This window comes from Schistocerca piceifrons, chromosome 1 (genome assembly GCF_021461385.2).
Source record: "Schistocerca piceifrons isolate TAMUIC-IGC-003096 chromosome 1, iqSchPice1.1, whole genome shotgun sequence".
Classification (NCBI taxonomy): Eukaryota; Metazoa; Arthropoda; class Insecta; order Orthoptera; family Acrididae; genus Schistocerca; species Schistocerca piceifrons.
In genome coordinates this window covers 1117428304-1117448013 of record NC_060138.1, presented here as the reverse complement: position 1 = coordinate 1117448013, position 19710 = coordinate 1117428304, and the positions used below count along the sequence as shown (strand labels likewise).

The following is a 19710-nucleotide window of genomic DNA, read 5'->3' as shown; positions in this document are numbered from 1 at the left end:
AGTCGTGGGACAGGGGTGAGTAGGTTTGGTAACCCCAGTCAGCTAAGCTGGACTATATGACAGGCACGTTTGTGGATAGTATTGCGATGCATTCCAGGGGCTATATGAGCAAATGTGTGTGGCTTAATAGGGAAAAAGGGAAGGAGGAGGAGACGGATAAATTGAGAGGGAACAACGAAATACAGTGATAAAGGAGTGACAAGGAAATGGACAGAGAGGGGGAAGGAGGAAATGGACAGGTAGAGATGGGAGGATGATATGGACAAACAGAGAAGGGGAGGAAGAGGTGGACAGGGAGGGATGGGAGCAGGAGATGTGTGCCATAGGCATAGGCAGGCAAAGCAGCAGGTAAAAGGCTAGGAGGTACATATTTGTTCATATATTTTTCTCTTTCGACATTTGTGCACTGATATCTATATTCTTCTATCAGCAACATTACATTCTCTAAACATCATCCCATCGATCACTCAACTCATGTCAACAACAGATGTAGACACGATAGCAGAGAAAAGCTTTGTGACTGCTGACGCCGAAGTGGAGAGGACGCGTATTTCCTTCAGTGGTTTACTGAAAGCCCGACAGCCAGAGGAACACGAGCGAAGACCAGCAGATAACAGAGCATGACTCAACACAGTTCGCTCACACTCGCGTATCATTTACACGAGACAGAATGCTAGCCTTTCTCGTGTTCGGTCCAGTCCAAACGAGGCTTCAGCCAGTACCCGCACTGGGTGGCGGAGGCGGTCCGCTCACCTGAGAAGGCCGCGGGCTTATCGTGGCTGCGGCCGTTGTTTCCGTGGGCGCCGACGCTGAGTCCGGGGCGGGAGGCGGCGTACCTGCCGCCGGGGATGAGGTTGGCGGCGGCGGGCGGCGGCTGCAGCAGCAGCGCCAGTGGCCGCAGCGACGGCGGCGGGGGCGGCGTCGGCTGCCCGGCCACCAGACCGCCCGTCAGCGCCGTCAGCCATAGCAGCGTCAGCGGCGTCATTGCAAAAAGACCTGCAACAGCGGAGGCAGTCTTCTCTCAGAAACCCGGCAAGCCTTCACACTGGGTGGAGTCAGATAGGGCCTACGTCGCTAAAGCGTCCCACCTCCTCTCGTTGAACTTTCCTTATAGCTGTAACTTAAAAGGCCTTGCATCGCATAGCAAAATACTGTTTTTGACGCGTATCAGATACTACAATACTATTTTGTATAGTAATGGGCCTTGTATCGTATACTTAATTACTGTTTGGGAGTGTATCGAATACTACAGTACTGTTTTGTACGTTCAAACGTTGGCAAATAAAACCCACAGATGAAAAAATACACATCAGACTACCATCTTTCATGTTGAAGGTTATATAGACTTATAATGTTCAGTTTACATGTCACTTATTGATAATGGCAAGAAAGGTAACTGATGAGTAGTAGTTACACAGGAGATGATGAAATTAACTCATGGAAAGAGAAAATATAAAAATGTATCAAATGAAGCTGGCAAAAGGGAAAACAAAAGACTAGAAAATGAAATCGACGGTAAGTGCAAAATGGCTTGAGGGCAATGGTTAGAGGACAAATGTAAAGATTTAGAAGCATACCTCACTGGGAGGAAGATAGCTACCAACTCAAAAAAAATTAAGGAGGCCTTTGGAGAAAACAGAAGCAGTTATAAAATGGTTCAAATGGCTCTGAGCACTATGCGACTTAACTTCTGAGGTCATCAGTCGCCTAGAACTTAGAACTAATTAAACCTAACTAACCTAAGGACATCACACACATCCATGCCCGAGGCAGGATTCGAACCTGCGACCGTAGCTGTCACGCGGTTCCAAACTGAAGCGCCTTTAACCGCACGGCCACACCGGCCGGCGAAGCAGTTATATGACTACCGAAATCTCAGATGGAAAACCTGTCGTAAGCAAGGAAGGGAAAGCTGAAAGGTGGAAGAAGTAATAGTCGGTCTGTACAAGGGAAATGAACTTGCAGGCAGTACTATAGGAATGAAACAGGACGTCGATGAAAACGAGGTGGTAAATACGATACTTCGAGAAGAGTCTGGCAGAGCACCGAAAGACCCGTGGAGACAATGCTCCAGGAGTAGATGACATTCTGTCAGAGCTACAGATAGCTTTGGGAGGTGTCATCCAATTTCTCACCCTTCTCCTTCCTATTATAAAACACTTCAGGAATTTCAGTAGAAGGAGGCGGGCGTGGAACTGAATAACATCTGGGTTTCGGTACTCTAGAAAACGTATGCCAATCTTCCACAACGGGGTGACAGCAACAGCGGACGACGGCAGCCGACAACGGCCAATTACGCTAGCACATTCAAAACATGTGACGTCATGCCATTGGGCGGATGCACGCGGAAGTAGAACTTTGTTGTAATCAGTAACGAGCAAGGGTGTGGGTCGGGCATTCAAGGTAGCTATGATCACCCTTGAAAATGACCTCTGCATATGGGTACGAAAGTGTTTTAACGTATAATCCATGCGACCACGGCATAATATTCCGAAACATTTTTATTGTGACTCTAATTTTTAACTTCACAGCCTTCACAGCCTTTTAGCGAAATACAAACATGAGGAGTAATAATTATTTTTGCTAAGTCAGGTGAAAGGAAACCGAAACAAACTGTTGTCATCTGATCAAAATGTTCAAAGTCGATTGAAAAATGTCACACACGTACGGAAGACTGAAAAGGGTGACTGGATAGCTCTATTAATACATAGTAATGCAATATATACCTTGCAAACGAGACTGAATCCCAGTCCGGAAAAAAATTAGGTACTGTGACGACTACAGCTGTTATGAAATACATGAAATGTATTCGCAGTTGCGAATATGGACAACCATCAGTTGTATAATGGAATGAAGATAATGAAAATTAGTGCCGGATCGGGACTCAAATGCAGATTCCCCGCTTATCGCTAGCGGTCGCCTTACATTTAGGCTATCCGAACACGCGCCGCAGCAAGCCTCAAAGTTTCACATTTCGCAACAACGCATCTGCAGTTTGCTCTCGTACATCCGCAACGTTCAATTGGAAGCCGCTTGCTCGGTGTCGATGCATAAATTCGATATTGCATTGCCTGTGTTGCTGAGAAATACGATGCAATGTCTCCCCGTACGGGAATATACAGGGTGGTCCATCTGAAATTTCGGATGAGATTATCTCAAAAACTATACATTGGGTAAAAATAGTGGGTAAGACAAGTTCGTAAGCCGAAAGGGGGACATAAAATGATACTACACGTGACCTCCAGCCCCCTCCCCCTTGGGTGGGTCGGGGGGCAACTTATAAATCTTAAATGGGAAGATCCATTTTTATTGCAGATTAGGATTCTCCATAAAAAAAGTAATCAAGTTTTGTCTGAAACATTTTTTAAACCATTGACAGATGACGCTGAAATCGAGAAGAATTAAAATTGGGGAAGAACTCCGATTTATTTAGAATGATCCGAAAAGGACGCATCAAATCGATACAAAATGTGCACCAATTCTTTCATTACGCCAAATTAAGTTACTTCTGTACAAAATGTATCCCACCCGCCACTGTTTTTGATGGAGGGATGCGGAATGGTATTACAATCTTATTAGGGAACTCTTCACAATGGCATTATTCACCCGACTGTCGCGCTACCGTGGCCAACCTGCGAACTATGGCTCAGTATACAATGCTATCAGACGTCACTTCACTTTCAGATTGTGAACAGTAAATAACAACTGACGAAAGTAAATTATTCTTTAGCGAAACATGGTTCACTGTCCTCTTACAGGGGTTGTTGATATGATGTTAATTTTAGGGGAATTCCATAACAATTACGCTGCAGCTACGCAATTGTATGTGGATCGTTTCCCAACCAGACGACATCCGAGTGAAAACATTATTCGAAATTGCACTCGACGAGCTCGAAATGGATACGTGCACCGTCCACCTCGTCATCGCGAAAGCAATGAAATTGACGCTCGTACCCTTATCGTTCTCGCCTGTGTTCAACTGGATCCCGAAATGAGTAGTCGTGCGATTCAGAGACAAACTGGAAGACCGAACTCAACTGTTTTGAGGATTTTGAAGGCACATAACCATCATGCGTATCATATCACACTGACACAGGCATTAACACCGAAAGATATGCAAATGGGGAGCTATTAATATCAATGGGGGCTACTCTGGGAAGAAGGTAGAGCTGGCAGAGGCTGCAAGTAAGATGGGGCTGGACGTTTTAGCTGTTAGTGACATTCGGGTAAGGGGTGAGAAAGAAGAGGAAGTGGGAGAATACAAGGTCTACCTGTCAGGAGTCAAAGCAGGAATAGCACAATGGGGTGTAGGGCTTTACATCAGGAAAGAAATGGAACCCAGCGTAGTTGCAATAAGGTATGTAAACGAACGACTGATGTGGGTAGATTTGACAGTGTCTAGCAAGAAAATTAGGATTGTGTCAGTATATTCGCATTGTGAAGGGACAGATCAAGATAAGATAGATAGTTTTTATGAGGCACTCAGTGATGTAGTTGTTAGAGTAAAGGACAAGGACAGTGTTCTGCTCATGGGTGATTTTAACGCCAGGATTGGAAATCGAACAGAAGGGTATGAAAAGGTCATGGGTAAATTTGGAGAGGATATGGAGGCCAACAGGAACGGGAAACAACTCTTGGATTTCTGTGCCAGTATGGGCTTAGTAATCACAAACTCCTTTTTTAAACATAAGAACATTCACCGGTATACTTGGGAAGGCAGGGGAACCAGATCTGTCATTGACTATATAATAACAGATCAGGAATTCAGGAAGGCTGTGAGGGACACACGTGTATTCAGGGGATTCTTTGATGACACTGATCATTATTTAATCTGCAGTGAAATTGGGATTGTGAGGCCGAAAGTGCAGGAGGTCAGGGCCATATGTAGGAGGATAAGAGTGGAGAAACTTCAGGATAAGGAAATCAGGCACAAGTACATAACAGCGATCTCAGAAAGGTACCAGTTAGTTGAATGTAGTCAATTACAGTCATTGGAAAAGGAATGGACAAGGTACAGGGACACAGTACTCGAAGTGGCTAAAGAATGTCTTGGAACAGTACTGTGTAAAAGTAGGATGAAGCAAACAGCTTGGTGGAATGATACAGTCAAGGCCGCCTGTAAAAGGAAAAAGAAGGCGTATCAAAAATGGCTACATACCAGAACCCAGGTAGACAGAGAAAGTTATGTTGAAGAAAGAAACAAAGCCAAACAGATAATTGCAGCATCCAAGAAGAAATCGTGGGAAGACTTTGGAAACAGGTTGGAGACTATGGGTCAAGCTGCTAGAAAACCATTCTGGAGTGTAATTAGCAGTCTTCGAAAGGGAGGTAAGAAGGAAATGACAAGTATTTTGGACAGGTCAGGGAAACTGCTGGTGAATCCTGTGGATGCCTTGGGCATATGGAGGGAATATTTTGAAGAGTTGCTCAATGTAGGTGAAAATGCGATCATTAATGTTTCACATTTCGAGGTAGAATGGGATAGGAATGATGATGGAAATAGGATCACATTTGAGGAAGTGGAAAAAATGGTCAATAGATTGCAGTGCAATAAAGCGGCTGGGGTGGATGAAATTAAGTCGGAACTCATCAAATACAGTGGAATGTCAGATCTTAAATGGCTACACAGGATAATTGAAATGGCCTGGGAGTCGGGACAGGTTCCATCAGACTGGACAAAAGCAGTAATCACACCAGTCTTTAAACATGGAAACAGAAAAGATTTTAAACATGGAAACAGAAAAGATTGTAACAACTACAGAGGTATCTGTTTAATCAGCGTTGTGGGTAAAATCTTCTCAGATATTGTTGAAAAGAAAGTGCGAGTATTAGTTGAGGACCAATTGGTTGAAAATCAGTGTGGGTTTAGGCCTCTTAGAGGTTGTCAGGACCAGATCTTTAGCTTACGGCAAATAATGGAGAAGTATTATGAGTGGAACGGGGAATTGTATCTATGCTTTATAGATCTAGAAAAGGCATATGACCGGGTTCCTAGGAGGAAGTTATTGTCTGTTCTACAAGATAATGGAATAGGAGGCAAACTTTTGCAAGCAATTAAAGGTCTTTACATGGATAGTCAGGCAGCAGTTAGAGTTGACGGTAAATTGAGTTCATGGTTCAGAGTAGTTTCAGGGGTAAGACAAGGCTGCAACCTGTCTCCACTGTTGTTCATATTATTTATGGATCATATGTTGAAACCAATAGACAATAGACAAAATAAGCAGTCTTGCATATGCGGATGACTTAGTTGTGATGGCAGATTCGATTGAAAGTTTGCAAAGAAATATTTCAGAGCTAGATCAGAAATGTAAGGACTATGGTATCAAGATTAGCATCTCCAAAACGAAAGTAATGTCAGTGGGAAAGAAATATAAACAGATTGAGTGCCAAATAGGAGGAACAAAGTTAGAACAGGTGGACGGTTTCAAGTACTTAGGATGCATGTTCTCACAGGATGGCAACATAGTGAAAGAACTGGAAGCGAGGTGTAGCAAAGCTAATGCAGTGAGCGCTCAGCTACGATCTACGCTCTTCTGCAAGAAGGAAATCAGTACCAAGACTAAGTTATCTGTGCACCGTTCAATCTTTCGACCAACTTTGTTGTACGGGAGCGAAACCTGGGTGGATTCAGGTTACCTTATCAACAAGGTTGAGGTTACGGATATGAAAGTAGCTAGGATGATTGCAGGTACTAGTAGATGAGAAGAATGGCAGGAGGGTGTCCACAACGAGGAAATCAAAGAAAAACTGGGAATGAACTCTATAGATGTAGCAGTCAGGGCGAACAGGCTTAGATGGTGGGGTCATGTTACACGCATGGGAGAAGCAAGGTTACCCAAGAGACTCATGGGTTCAGCAGTAGAGGGTAGGAGGAGTCGGGGCAGACCGAGGAGCAGGTACCTGGATTCGGTTAAGAATGATTTTGAAGTAATAGGTTTAACATCAGAAGAGGCACCGATGTTAGCACTGAATAGGGGATCATGGAGGAACTGTATAAGGGGGGCTATGCTCCAGACTGAACGCTGAAAGGCATAATCAGTCTTAAATGATGATGATAATGATGATGATGAAACAGCAGTTGACCGGCGTTGCCTGGTGAAACGTTGTTGTGATGCTTCGTGTAAGGAGGAGAAACGCGTACCATCACGTTTCAGACTTTGATAAAGGTCGGATTGTAGCCTATCGCGATTGCGTTTTATCGTATCGCGACATTTCTGCTCGCGTTTGTCGAGATCCAATGACTTTTAGCAGAATATGGAATCGGTGGGTTCAGGAGGGTAATACGGAACGCCGTGCTTGACCCCAACGGCCTCGTATCACTAGCAGTCGAGATGACAGGCATCTTATCCGCATGGCTGTAAGGGATCGGGCAGCCACGTCTCGATCCCTGAGTCAACAGATGCGGACGTTTGCAAGACGACAACCATCTGCACGAACAGTTCGACGACGTTTGCAACAGCATGGACTATCAGCTCGGAGACCATGGCTGCGGTTATCCTTCACGCTGCATCACAAACAGGAGCGCCTGGGATGGTGTACTCAACGACGAACCTGGATGCACGAATGGCAAAATGACATTTTTTCGGATAAATCCAGGTTCTGTTTACAGTATCATGATGGTCGCATCCGTATTTGGCGTATTTGGCGACATCGCGGTGAACGCACATTGGAAGCGTGTATTCGTCATCGCCATACTGGAGTATCACCGGCGTGATGGTATAGAATGCCATTGGTTATACGTCTCTGTCACCTCTTGTTCGCAATGACGGCACATTGAACAGTGGACGTTACATTTCAGATGTGTTACGACCCGTGGCTCTACCCTTCATTCGATCCCGGCGAAACCCTACGTTTCAGCAGGATAATGCACGACCGCATGTTGCAGGTCCTGTACGGGCCTTTCTGGATACAGAAAATGTTCGACTGCTGCCCTGGTCAACACACTCTCCTGATCTCTCACCAACTGAAAACGTCTGGTCAATGGTGACCGAGCAACTGGTTCGTCACAATACGCCAGTCACTACTCTTGATGTCATGTTGAAGCTTCATGGGCAGCTGTACCTGTACACGACATCCAAGCTCTGTTTAACTCAATGCCCAGGCGTATCAACGCCGTTATTACGGCCAGAGGTGTTTGTTCTGGGTACTCATTTCTCAGAATCTGTGCATCCAAATTGCGTGAAAATGTAATCACATGTCAGTTCTTGTATAATATATATGTCCAATGAATACCCGTTTATCATCTGCATTTCTTCTTGGTGTAGCAATTTTAATGGCCAGTAGTGTAAGTTATAGAAACGGCCCTTCCCAAACAACAACACGCACAACCAACTCAGTACATAATTTTTTCGGAATACAGACTTGGGAATAAAATCCAGTGTGCGTTGTTCGCTGTCTTAGCTCGACCTCACTGGCAAGAGATCGGGCATTGCGACCACTGTGTTGTCTGCACCTCGGACCGGCTGTCACACTGCGCAGTTCAATTCGCCTTTTGGTGTAGCCCTCCCAGACGGGACGGTAGACCAGTCGGGCGCGCGACGCCATAAAAAGCTACTGCGAGGTCGCAGACCCGACCCTTCCCCCCATTCCCGGCCAGAGCGACACAGTAAAATTCGGCTCCACTGTAAAATTCGGCGCCCGCCGCCCTTCTCGAGACGCGGAGCTAGCGAGGCCGCTCCAGTTTTACTGTCGTCCCACACTTTGACGGCAAGCGGCTGCCTCTCTGGACCAGAAGGAACGCCACGCGCGGGGCCCTCCTTTCGTCATCTGCGGCCTCCCGCCCAGCGTATCAGACGCGACGGGAAGTGAGTGTCTCCGCTGCCGCCGAAAAGTTTTGAAAGAGCAACAGATTAACGTGAAACTGAAAAGAAACCAAAAGCCAAAATTAGCGTAAGAGAGGCCATGCGTGAAGCGCTCAACGAATTCGAAAACAAAGTTCTATTTACCGAATTGACAAAAAATGCTAAGAAGTTTTCGTCTTATGTTAAGTCAGTAACCGAACCGAACCATCACTCGAGACAGTCTGTAATCATAATGGCATTGAAACGGGGGATGACGCAGTAAAGGCAAAACTAATAAACGTCTTTTCCCAAAGCTGTTTTACAAAGGGAGATCGCACAATTCCTCCTTTAAAAAGTCATAATAACGACAAAATGACAGATATTTATCAATGAAATTCGCCAACAGCCATGTAACTGAGATGTTATTTTAATTTATTTTGACGACCAGTTTCGGCATTCCACTGTGTCATCTTCAGGCCCCGTATGCATCTCTCAGAAATAAACGATGTTGGGATACGGTTTCGAATTCACGACATCCGGGAATATGTGGCGTTGTATGACAAGTGCTTCATTCGAGCTCGTAAATTTGCGAGGAGCCGGGGTGGAGAAGAGTATGTACCTCTTTAATTCAGACGAATTTCACATGAGAAGTGGACATGCACTCGACCCTTCCTTACATATCACCTAATTGGTTATGTGCGCAACGGTAACGGAAGAAAATGATGGTGGACCCTGCTAGTTGGTAAAATAAGGAGTGCACACTCACAATAATTTAATAAAAATCGTAATCTACTCAGAAAAGAAGGGGAGCTTTATCATAATAAACAACAGGAAATGGGATTCTGCATATATCGACGAAACGATATGCGGACTAAATATTACAATGACATTTATTATATATCATAACATAAATGTACATGATTATCGACACAAACAGTGGGTTAAAGGACAGGGTATACTGAAATATTATGAGAATAAGAGTTGGCTCGAGAACAAGGTGCTTCTACTCTCTGTGATGCAATAGATTGACGATAATGACTGGAGGTCCTAATGAATCAAATATTAATCTCCCGACTATATAGCAGTATCGCAATTAGTAGTGAAAGCTCAAATGGGATCACATGGAGAAACAAGCAAGGTGGACTTGTAGCAAAGCGAGCGCGCGTGCTGCTGAGGGATTCAGTATAAAATTGATAAGGTCCATTTGCTAGAGCCGCAAAATACTGCACCGGTACTGAAATCTGCAGCACATCGTCGGTAGGCAGCGTCCTGATGATGTAGGCGCCGACTTCTGCCATGCAGCAACTCTGTGTCAATCCCTGGCCGTGAAGGCTGTCCGAGAATTCTAAGCTACTTCGAAAAAGAGCGACCAAGTAGCAAGACTGTCCGACCCCAACGAAGATCAGATCCCGAATCCACTGCCCACGCAACGCAAGAGTGAAGCCAACATTGCTCTACTCCCTACTCTCCTCGAAAAACCGCGAATCAGCATTCAGTTCTGGTTCCAAAATTCCTCCACACTGTCTCATAACATTATTCGCGCCAATAGCGACTGTTCCCTCCAATTTCGAGCAGGGCTTTATGACGTCAACTAGCCTCAGTTTAAGTTGACCAATCATGCCTCTGCTATTCAGCTGAGGGCACTGACTGGCTACGAAAACAACCTGCCTAGACCACCGGCCATCCGGTGCCACGGCGGGGTCAGGGATTTTCTCTGCCTCGTGATGGCTGGGTGTTGTGTGCTGTCCTTAGGTTAGTTAGGTTTAAGTAGTTCTAAGTTCTAGGGGACTGATGACCTCAGATGTTAAGTCCCATAGTGCTCAGAGCCACCATCCGGTGCCAGACTATCGCACCCAGCAGGGCACAGTCCACAAGTTTTCTCCGAATCAAGAGGACAATGCAGTCAGTCGGTGCCAGGAATCTTCGTCCCAGACGCGCCGGAGCGGTAAACACATAAACTGCGGCTACACTCAGACGTCTCGCAGGTCGTTTCGCCCTGCATACAATAAGGGAAACTCGACCGACGTCAGTCGTTCCGCCAGACGCTTAAGCCTATTGTACGAACCCCTCAGAATTCAGGGAATTGCAGCCCCCAACCGGAAACGCAGTGTGCCGCGCCCTCCAAAGCTCGCCTCACACAGGCCACCCAGGGAAGTAAAACAACAAGTTTAGGAATCGAGTGATAAGTATTTTTTGAGCTCTCAGTACAAATACTCGCATTACAATAACGTTATTCACTCTGTTACTACCGTGCTATGACATAGAACATTAATAAAATTGATGAAAATGAGAGGCGACATGCAAAAGAGGGCATGGAACCTCTCAAATTTTTCTGTGCAAGCCCTGATTTCTCTTATTTTATCGTGATGATCATTTCTCCCTAAGTAGGTGCGTGCCAACAGAATGTTTTCGCAATCGGAGGAGAAAAATGGTGACTGAAATATCATGTGGAGATAAAATAACATCGCAACTACAAGGCTGTTGGCGAATTTCATTGATAATTAGTTGAACAGCTGATACCCCCTGTCTATGATGGATCAACAGAGACTAAATGACAGATAAGTCATCAAGGGATAGAAAAGCAGGTGAGATCCCTCGTAGAGAAACGTCCGCTATACCAGACGGGATACCATATCGATTATGGACAAAGCTTGTGAAAGAACTTGTCCCTCTTCTAGCAGCAGGGTTGCTTAAGTCTCTGGAGGGGCGAAGCTTTCATAATGATCCGAAAACAGTACGAGTCATCCCAGTTTTCAAGAAGGGCCGTCGAACCGACGCACAAAACTGCAGGTCTACTTTTCTGATGTCAGTCTGCTGTAGAATGTTGGAACACGTTTCATTCCATTTTATGGTGATACACGTGATGAAATGCGCCATCAGCGACTCGCGAGGCCGCAACAGAGACGACACTGGGCAGATTTGCTACTCGCACAGTGGCTAACCAGCAGCGCTCGCCTGGGGCTAATTAAAGACGGTAGTATTTATTGCTCTCTGTCTGTCTGCTGTAAAAAGTGGCGTGCGTCAGCAGCGGGCGACGCGGCCGGAGGAGATTAATCCCAGCCCGGCCCCGGCCCCGGCCGGCTGTGGTGTGGCGTGGCCTCCGGTCGCTGTATATTGCGCTCGTGGCCGCCTGACGCCCGTAATGGCCGGGGCGGGCCACGCGGCTCTACGTCAGCGCGTCGCCGCCAGATGTCGCCGCCGAGCCACGCCCCCTCTCTGTGACGTGGCCACGCTGTAGCTCAGCCAGCCTAGGACGGGACAAGCTATTGCCACTTCGAGTGACGTCAAAGTGACGTGTCTCTTGATGCGACCGCGAAAGTCGACTGCAGTTGACAAATCGGAGGAGATTGGAAAAGGGCACAGGTGATCCGCGTTTTCAAGAAGGGACGTCGAACAGATGTGCAGAACTATAGACCTATATCTCTAACGTCGATCAGTTGTAGAATTTTGGAACACGTATTGTGTTCGAGTATAATGACTTTTCTGGAGACTAGAAATCTACTTTGTAGGAATCAGCATGGGATTCGAAAAAGACGATCGTGTGAAACCCAGCTCGCGCTATTCGTCCACGAGACGCAGAGGGCCGTAAACACGGGTTCCCAGGTAGATGCCGTGTTTCATGACTTTCGCAAGGCGCTGGATACAGTTCCCCACAGTCGTTTAATGAACAAAGTAAGAGCGTATGGACTATCAGACCAATTGTGTTCAAAATGGTTCAAATGGCTCTGAGCACTATGGGACTTAACATCTGTGGTCATCAGTCCCCTAGAACTTAGAACTACTTAAACCTAACTAACCTAAGGACATCACACACATCCATGCCCGAGGCAGGATTCGACCCTGCGACCGTAGCAGTCGCGCGGTGCCGGACTGAGCACTTAGAACCGCTACACCACTGCAGCCGGCCAGACCAATTGTGTGATTGGATTGAAGAGTTCCTAGATAACAGAACGCAGCATGTCATTCTCAATGAAGAGAAGTCTTCAGAAGTGTAGCGATTTCAGTGTGCTGCAGGGGAGGGTCGTAGGACCGTTGCTAATCACAATATACATAAATGACCTCGTGGATAACATCGGAAGTTCACTGAGGCTCTTCGCAGATGATGCTGTAGTGTATCCAGGAGTTGTAACAATAGAAAATTGTACTGAAATGCAGGAGGATCTGCAACGAATTCACGCTTGGTGCAGAGAATGGCAATTGAATCTCAATGTAGACAAGTGTAATGTGCTGCGAATACATAGAAAGAAAGATCCCTTATCATTTAGCTACAATATAGCAGGTCAGCAACTGGAAGCAGTTAAATCCATAAATTATCTGGGAGTAGGAGGAGGAGATTAGTGTTTAACGTCCCGTCGACAACGAGATCATTAGAGACGGAGCGCAAGCTCGGGTTAGGGAAGGACGGGGAAGGAAATTGCCCATGCCCTTTCAAAGGAACCATCCAGGAATTTGCCTGAAAGGATTTAGGGAAATCACGGAAAACCTAAATCAGGATGGCCGGAGACGGGATTGAACCGTCGTCCTCCCGAATCCGAGTCCAGTGTGCTAACCACTGCGCCACCTCACTCGGTGGGGAGTAGGCATTAGAAGTGATTTAAAACGGAATGATTATATAAAGTTGATCGTCGGTAAAGCAGATGCCAGACTGAGATTCATTGACAGAATCCTAAGGAAATGCAATCCGAAAACAAAGGAAGCAGGTTACAGTACACTGGGTCGCCCACTGCTTCAGTATTGCTCACCAGTGTGGGATCCGTACCAGATAGGCTTGATGGAAGAGGTAGAGAAGATCCAACGGAGAACAGCGCGCTTCGTTACAGGATCATTTAGTAATCGAGAAACCGTTACGTAGATGATAGATAAACTCCAGTGGAAGACTCTGCAGGAGAGACGCTCAGTAGCTCGGTACGAGCTTTTTTTAAAGTTTCGAGAACATACCTTCACCGAGGAGTCAAGCAGTATATTACTCCCTCCTACGTATATCTCGCGAAGAGACCATGAGGATAAAATCAGAGAGATTAGAGGCCACACAGAGGTATACCGATAATCTTTCTTTCCACGAACAATACGAGACTGGAATAGAAGGGGGAATTTTCTCAGCATGTTATAGTCTTAGGTGGAGATTTCAATTTACCAGATATAGACTGGGACACTCAGATGTTTAGGACGGGTGGTAGGGACAGAGCATCGAGTGACATTATACTGAGTGCACTATCCGAAAATTACCTCGAGCAATTAAACAGAGAACCGACTCGTGGAGATAACATATTGGACCTACTGATAACAAACAGACCCGAACTTTTCGAATCTGTATGTACAGAACAGGGAATCAGTGATCATAAGGCCGTTGCAGCATCCCTGAATATGGAAGTTAATAGGAATATAAAAAAAGGGAGGAAGGTTTATCTGTTTAGCAAGAGTAATAGAAGGCAGATTTCAGACTACCTAACAGATCAAAACGAAAATTTCTGTTCCGACACTGACAATGTTGAGTGTTTATGGAAAAAGTTCAAGGCAATCGTAAAATGCGTTTTAGACAGGTACGTGCCGAGTAAAACTGTGAGGGACGGGAAAAACCCACCGTGGTACAACAACAAAGTTAGGAAACTACTGCGAAAGCAAAGAGAGCTCCACTCCAAGTTTAAACGCAGCCAAAACCTCTCAGACAAACAGAAGCTAAACGATGTCAAAGTTAGCGTAAGGAGGGCTATGCGTGAAGCGTTCATTGAATTCGAAAGTAAAATTCTATGTACCGACTTGACAGAAAATCCTAGGAAGTTCTGGTCTTACGTTAAATCAGTAAGTGGCTCGAAGCAGCATATCCAGACACTACGGGATGATGATGGCATTGAAACAGAGGATGACACGCGTAAAGCTGAAATACTAAACACCTTTTTCCAAAGCTGTTTCACAGAGGAAGACCGCACTGCAGTTCCTTCTCTAAATCCTCGCACAAACGAAAAAATGGCTGACATCGAAATAAGTGTCCAAGGAATAGAAAAGCAACTGGAATCACTCAATAGAGGAAAGTCCACTGGACCTGACGGGATACTAATTCGATTCTACACAGAGTACGCGAAAGAACTTGCTCCCCTTCTAACAGCCGTGTACCGCAAGTCTCTAGAGGAACGGAGGGTTCCAAATGATTGGAAAAGAGCACAGATAGTCCCAGTCTTCAAGAAGGGTCGTCGAGCAGATGCGCAAAACTATAGACCTATATCTCTTACGTCGATCTCTTGTAGAATTTTAGAACATGTTTTTTGCTCGCGTATCATGTCATTTCTGGAAACCCAGAATCTACTATGTAGGAATCAACATGGATTCCGGAAACAGCGATCGTGTGAGACCCAACTCGCCTTATTTGTTCATGAGACCCAGAAAATATTAGATACAGGCTCCCAGGTAGATGCTATTTTTCTTGACTTCCGGAAGGCGTTCGATACAGTTCCGCACTGTCGCCTGATAAACAAAGTAAGAGCCTACGGAATATCAGACCAGCTGTGTGGCTGGATTGAAGAGTTTTTAGCAAACAGAACACAGCATGTTGTTATCAATGGAGAGACGTCTACAGACGTTAAAGTAACCTCTGGCGTGCCACAGGGGAGTGTTATGGGACCATTGCTTTTCACAATATATATAAATGACTTAGTAGATAGTGTCGGAAGTTCCATGCGGCTTTTCGCGGATGATGCTGTAGTATACAGAGAAGTTGCTGCATTAGAAAATTGTAGCGAAATACAGGAAGATCTGCAGCGGATAGGCACTTGGTGCAGGGAGTGGCAATTGACCCTTAACATAGACAAATGTAATGTATTGCGAATACATAGAAAGAAGGATCCTTTATTGTATGATTATATGATAGCGGAACAAACACTGGTAGCAGTTACTTCTGTAAAATATCTGGGAGTATGCGTACGGAACGATTTGAAGTGGAATGATCATATAAAATTAATTGTTGGTAAGGCGGGTACCAGGTTGAGATTCATTGGGAGAGTGCTTAGAAAATGTAGTCCATCAACAAAGGAGGTGGCTTACAAAACACTCGTTCGACCTATACTTGAGTATTGCTCATCAGTGTGGGATCCGTACCAGGTCGGGTTGACGGAGGAGATAGAGAAGATCCAAAGAAGAGCGGCGCGTTTCGTCACTGGGTTATTTGGTAACCGTGATAGCGTTACGGAGATGTTTAATAAACTCAAGTGGCAGACTCTGCAAGAGAGGCGCTCTGCATCGCGGTGTAGCTTGCTCGCCAGGTTTCGACAGAGTGCGTTTCTGGATGAGGTATCGAATATATTGCTTCCCCCTACTTATACTTCCCGAGGAGATCACGAATGTAAAATTAGAGAGATTAGAGCGCGCACGGAGGCTTTCAGACAGTCGTTCTTCCCGCGAACCATACGCGACTGGAACAGGAAAGGGAGGTAATGACAGTGGCACGTAAAGTGCCCTCCGCCACACACCGTTGGGTGGCTTGTGGAGTATCAATGTAGATGTAGATGTAGATGTAGACCGATAGAGGTACTCAAAGTACCCTCCGCCACACACCGTCAGGTGGCTTGCGGAGTATGGATGTAGATGTAGAAATGAACGGCTTCGGAGACGCCATATTGGATTTCGTGGTATTTCGTTATTTCTGCATTATAACTTGCATTTACAGTAGTAGACCGATTCAAGCCAACAGCGCATTGAAGATTTATCACAAGCACGTTACTCTTAGCATTATTTGTTATAAGTAAATGTCAGTTAATGACACATCAACGATAAAAGCCATCAAGGAGGAAGGTAACTATTAATACTGTTGAAAGTTGCTTGAGTTCAGCGTGGACTTGTTGTTAGAGGTGTGGTGTTATGAAGACGAAGGTACAAATTTCATGTACTGCTGTATGCTTCTTCGTCATTGTAACAGATTGTTGGACTTCTTTATCAAAATAATAGTAGTGTGTTCTGCAATATTCGACATTGTTTTCGTGTAGGACTGCATTCTCTCGTGAATAAGTTTCTTCAATTTTCTGACTTCAGTCTCATTAAAGAAACGAATGATCAATTGCTGTGAGTGAAATGACCAGCAGCGGCATTTGTAGACATGCTTGTCACAAATAATTGGCCTTTTTCCGAAAACGTCGCGATTTCCGAGTGTGTGTTCAGGCATAAACCAAAGATCATAGCAAGTGGCAGTTATATTCTTGTCACAAATATTTAGCTGTTTTCTTCCCTCGCGATTATCGAAGGTTCACTCGCACGTGAGAGAAGCTAGTGCAACTCGCGGCTTATTGGCTCAACTGCTATCGACTTTCATCACCACATCGAGAGAAACATCAGTTTGACGTTACATCTCTCCCAGTAGCGGGCGGCTTACTGTCGTTCACATGTGCGTATGGCTGCCGCCAGCGAAACTTTCTTGTCTTGCACAGTGATGTCTGAATATATATAATTTTTTTGACACCTTACGGTGTGTGGCGAATGATACTTCTGCTACCTTCATCTTTCCCCCTTTCCTGGATCCATTCACGAATGGCAACTTGGGAGATTGCTTGTAAAGCTCCGTGCAACATATAATTTCTCTGATTTTCCAGTTTTAAACATGGCTCGTACTCAGCAACCATGTACTAGATTCAACGTAGGATTACACATCCAAACGGTTGCACATAACTGGTAGGTACATTGACCTAGGTTTCGACACCTACTAGGCGTGGCTTCGTCAGAATGAACTTATGATATACCTTATAAAATAATACCTAGAAAAGCAGGTATGAAAAACAACACAGCAACCAACACGACAATTTTCATGACGTACTGAGGTTACTTAGGCAAAATTACAACGCTAAAAAGCAATGGTCATAATTTGGAGCAGCTATGCTCAAGTAAAAAGTGAAATAAGACGTTGTAGCCTTCGCCACGTGTGCCCAGTTGGGGACACCAGACTGTTCGGCCCAGTGGCCTACATTGCTGCCAAGGAGACAATACGAGCTGCGCCGCCTATCAGGCCCGGACAATGTTATGTGCCCATTTGAAACATTGTAACAGAAATAATTGAAAAAAGGACAGTTAATTTTAAAAACGAAACATAAAGAAAGCGAAGTTAATATCTTTTGAAAATACACAGAAGTGAAGCAGATTAAGTTTAATGGAGCCACCTGTTAGGCTTTACAGAAATTACTACACTACTGGCCATTAAAATTGCTACACCAAGAAGAAATGCAGATGATGAACGGGTATTCATTGGACAAATATATTATACTACAACTGACATGTGATTACATTTTCACGCAATTTTGGTGCATAGATCCGGAGAAATCAGTAACCAGAACAACCACCTCTCGCCGTAATAACGGCCTTGATACGACTGGGCATGCAGTCAAACAGAGCTTGGATGGCGTGTACAGGTACAGCTGCCCATGCAGCTCCAACACGATACCACAGTTCATCAAGAGTAGTGACTGGCGTATTGTGACGAGCCAGTTTTTCGGCCAACATAGAGCACACGTTTTCAATTGGTGAGAGATCTGGAGAATGTGCTGGCCAGGGCAGCAGTCGAACATTTTCTGTATCCAGAAAGGCCCGTACAGGACCTGCAACATGCGGTCGTGCATTATCCTGCTGAAATGTAGGCTTTCGCGGGGATCGAATGAAGGGTAGAGCCACGGGTCGTAATACTTCTGAAATGTAACGTCCACTGTTCAACGTGCCGTCAATGCGAACAAGAGGTGGCCGAGACGTGTAACCAATGTCACTCCATACCATCACTCCGGGTGTTACGCCAGTATGGCGATGACGAATACACGCTTCCAATGTGCGTTCACCGCGATGTCGCCAAACACGGATGCGACCATCATGATGCTGTAAACAGAACCTGGATTCATCCGAGAAAAGACTTTTCACCCTTCGTGCCCCCAGGTTCGTCGTTGAATACACCATCACAGGCGCTCCTGTCTGTGATGCAGCGTCAAGGGTAACCGCAGCCATGGTTGCGAGCTGATAGACCTTGCTACTGCAAACGTCGTCGTACTGTTCGTGCAGATGGTTGTTGTCTTGCAAACGTCCCCATCTGTTGACTCAGGGATCGAGACGTGGCTGCACGATCCGTTACAGCCATGCGGATCAGATGCCTGTCATCTCGACTGCCAGTGATACGAGGCCGTTGGGATCCAGCACGGCGTTCCGTATTACCCTTCTGAACCCGCCGATTCTATATTCTGCTAACAGTCACTGGATCTCGACCAACGCGAGCAGCAATGTCGCGATACGACAAACCGAAGTCGCGATAGGCTATAATCCGACCTATATCAGAGTCGGAAACGTGATGGTACGTATTTCTCCTCCTTACACGAGGCATCACAACAACGTTTCACCAGGCAACGCCGGTCAACTGCTGTTTGTGTATGAGAAATCGGTTGGAAGCTTCCCTCATGTCAGCATGTTGTAGGTGTAGGCCACCGACGCCAACCTTGTGTGAATGCTCTGAAAAGCTACTCATTTGCAAATCACACCATCTTCTTCCTGTCGGTTAAATTTTACATCTGTAGCACGTCATCTCGTGGTGTAGCAATTTTAATGACCAGTAGTGTATTACGTAAAGGACAGAATGATACAGAAAAAATTTTACAAACAGCTCTAAAATCCAGGAAATAATTAGATGAAGGTAACTTAAGCAGCACATATCTATGAGACTCGAAGAAAATGATGTGTCCGAGCCAGAAACAGGGATAATATAGTAAAAAAATAGAGAAATCAAAATACCGCGAGCAGTGGATTGAAACAATTGCAAAAATGTTTGTTATGTAGTTGTAACTGTCCTTTGAGGATGAGGCCATCGTTCTTAGAAATAATCTAGAAAATCTCCAACTCTTCGAGTACATCGAGCCTATGACGTTTCTTTTCTCTACACAAAACTGAAATTTCTTCCATGCATTTCAGTTTGTTTCCGGAAATT

General features: G+C 45.3%; 1 long non-coding RNA gene across 1 annotated transcript in view; it reads right to left on the bottom strand.

The window, feature by feature from the left end:
• Positions 1 to 912: 912 nt before the first annotated feature.
• The window catches only part of LOC124782245, a 117577-nt gene continuing 98779 nt past the window's right edge, over positions 913 to 19710 (bottom strand). The window contains exon 3 of the long non-coding RNA XR_007015958.1: positions 913 to 996. This is a non-coding gene — a long non-coding RNA (uncharacterized LOC124782245). The remainder of the gene's footprint in view (positions 997 to 19710) is intronic.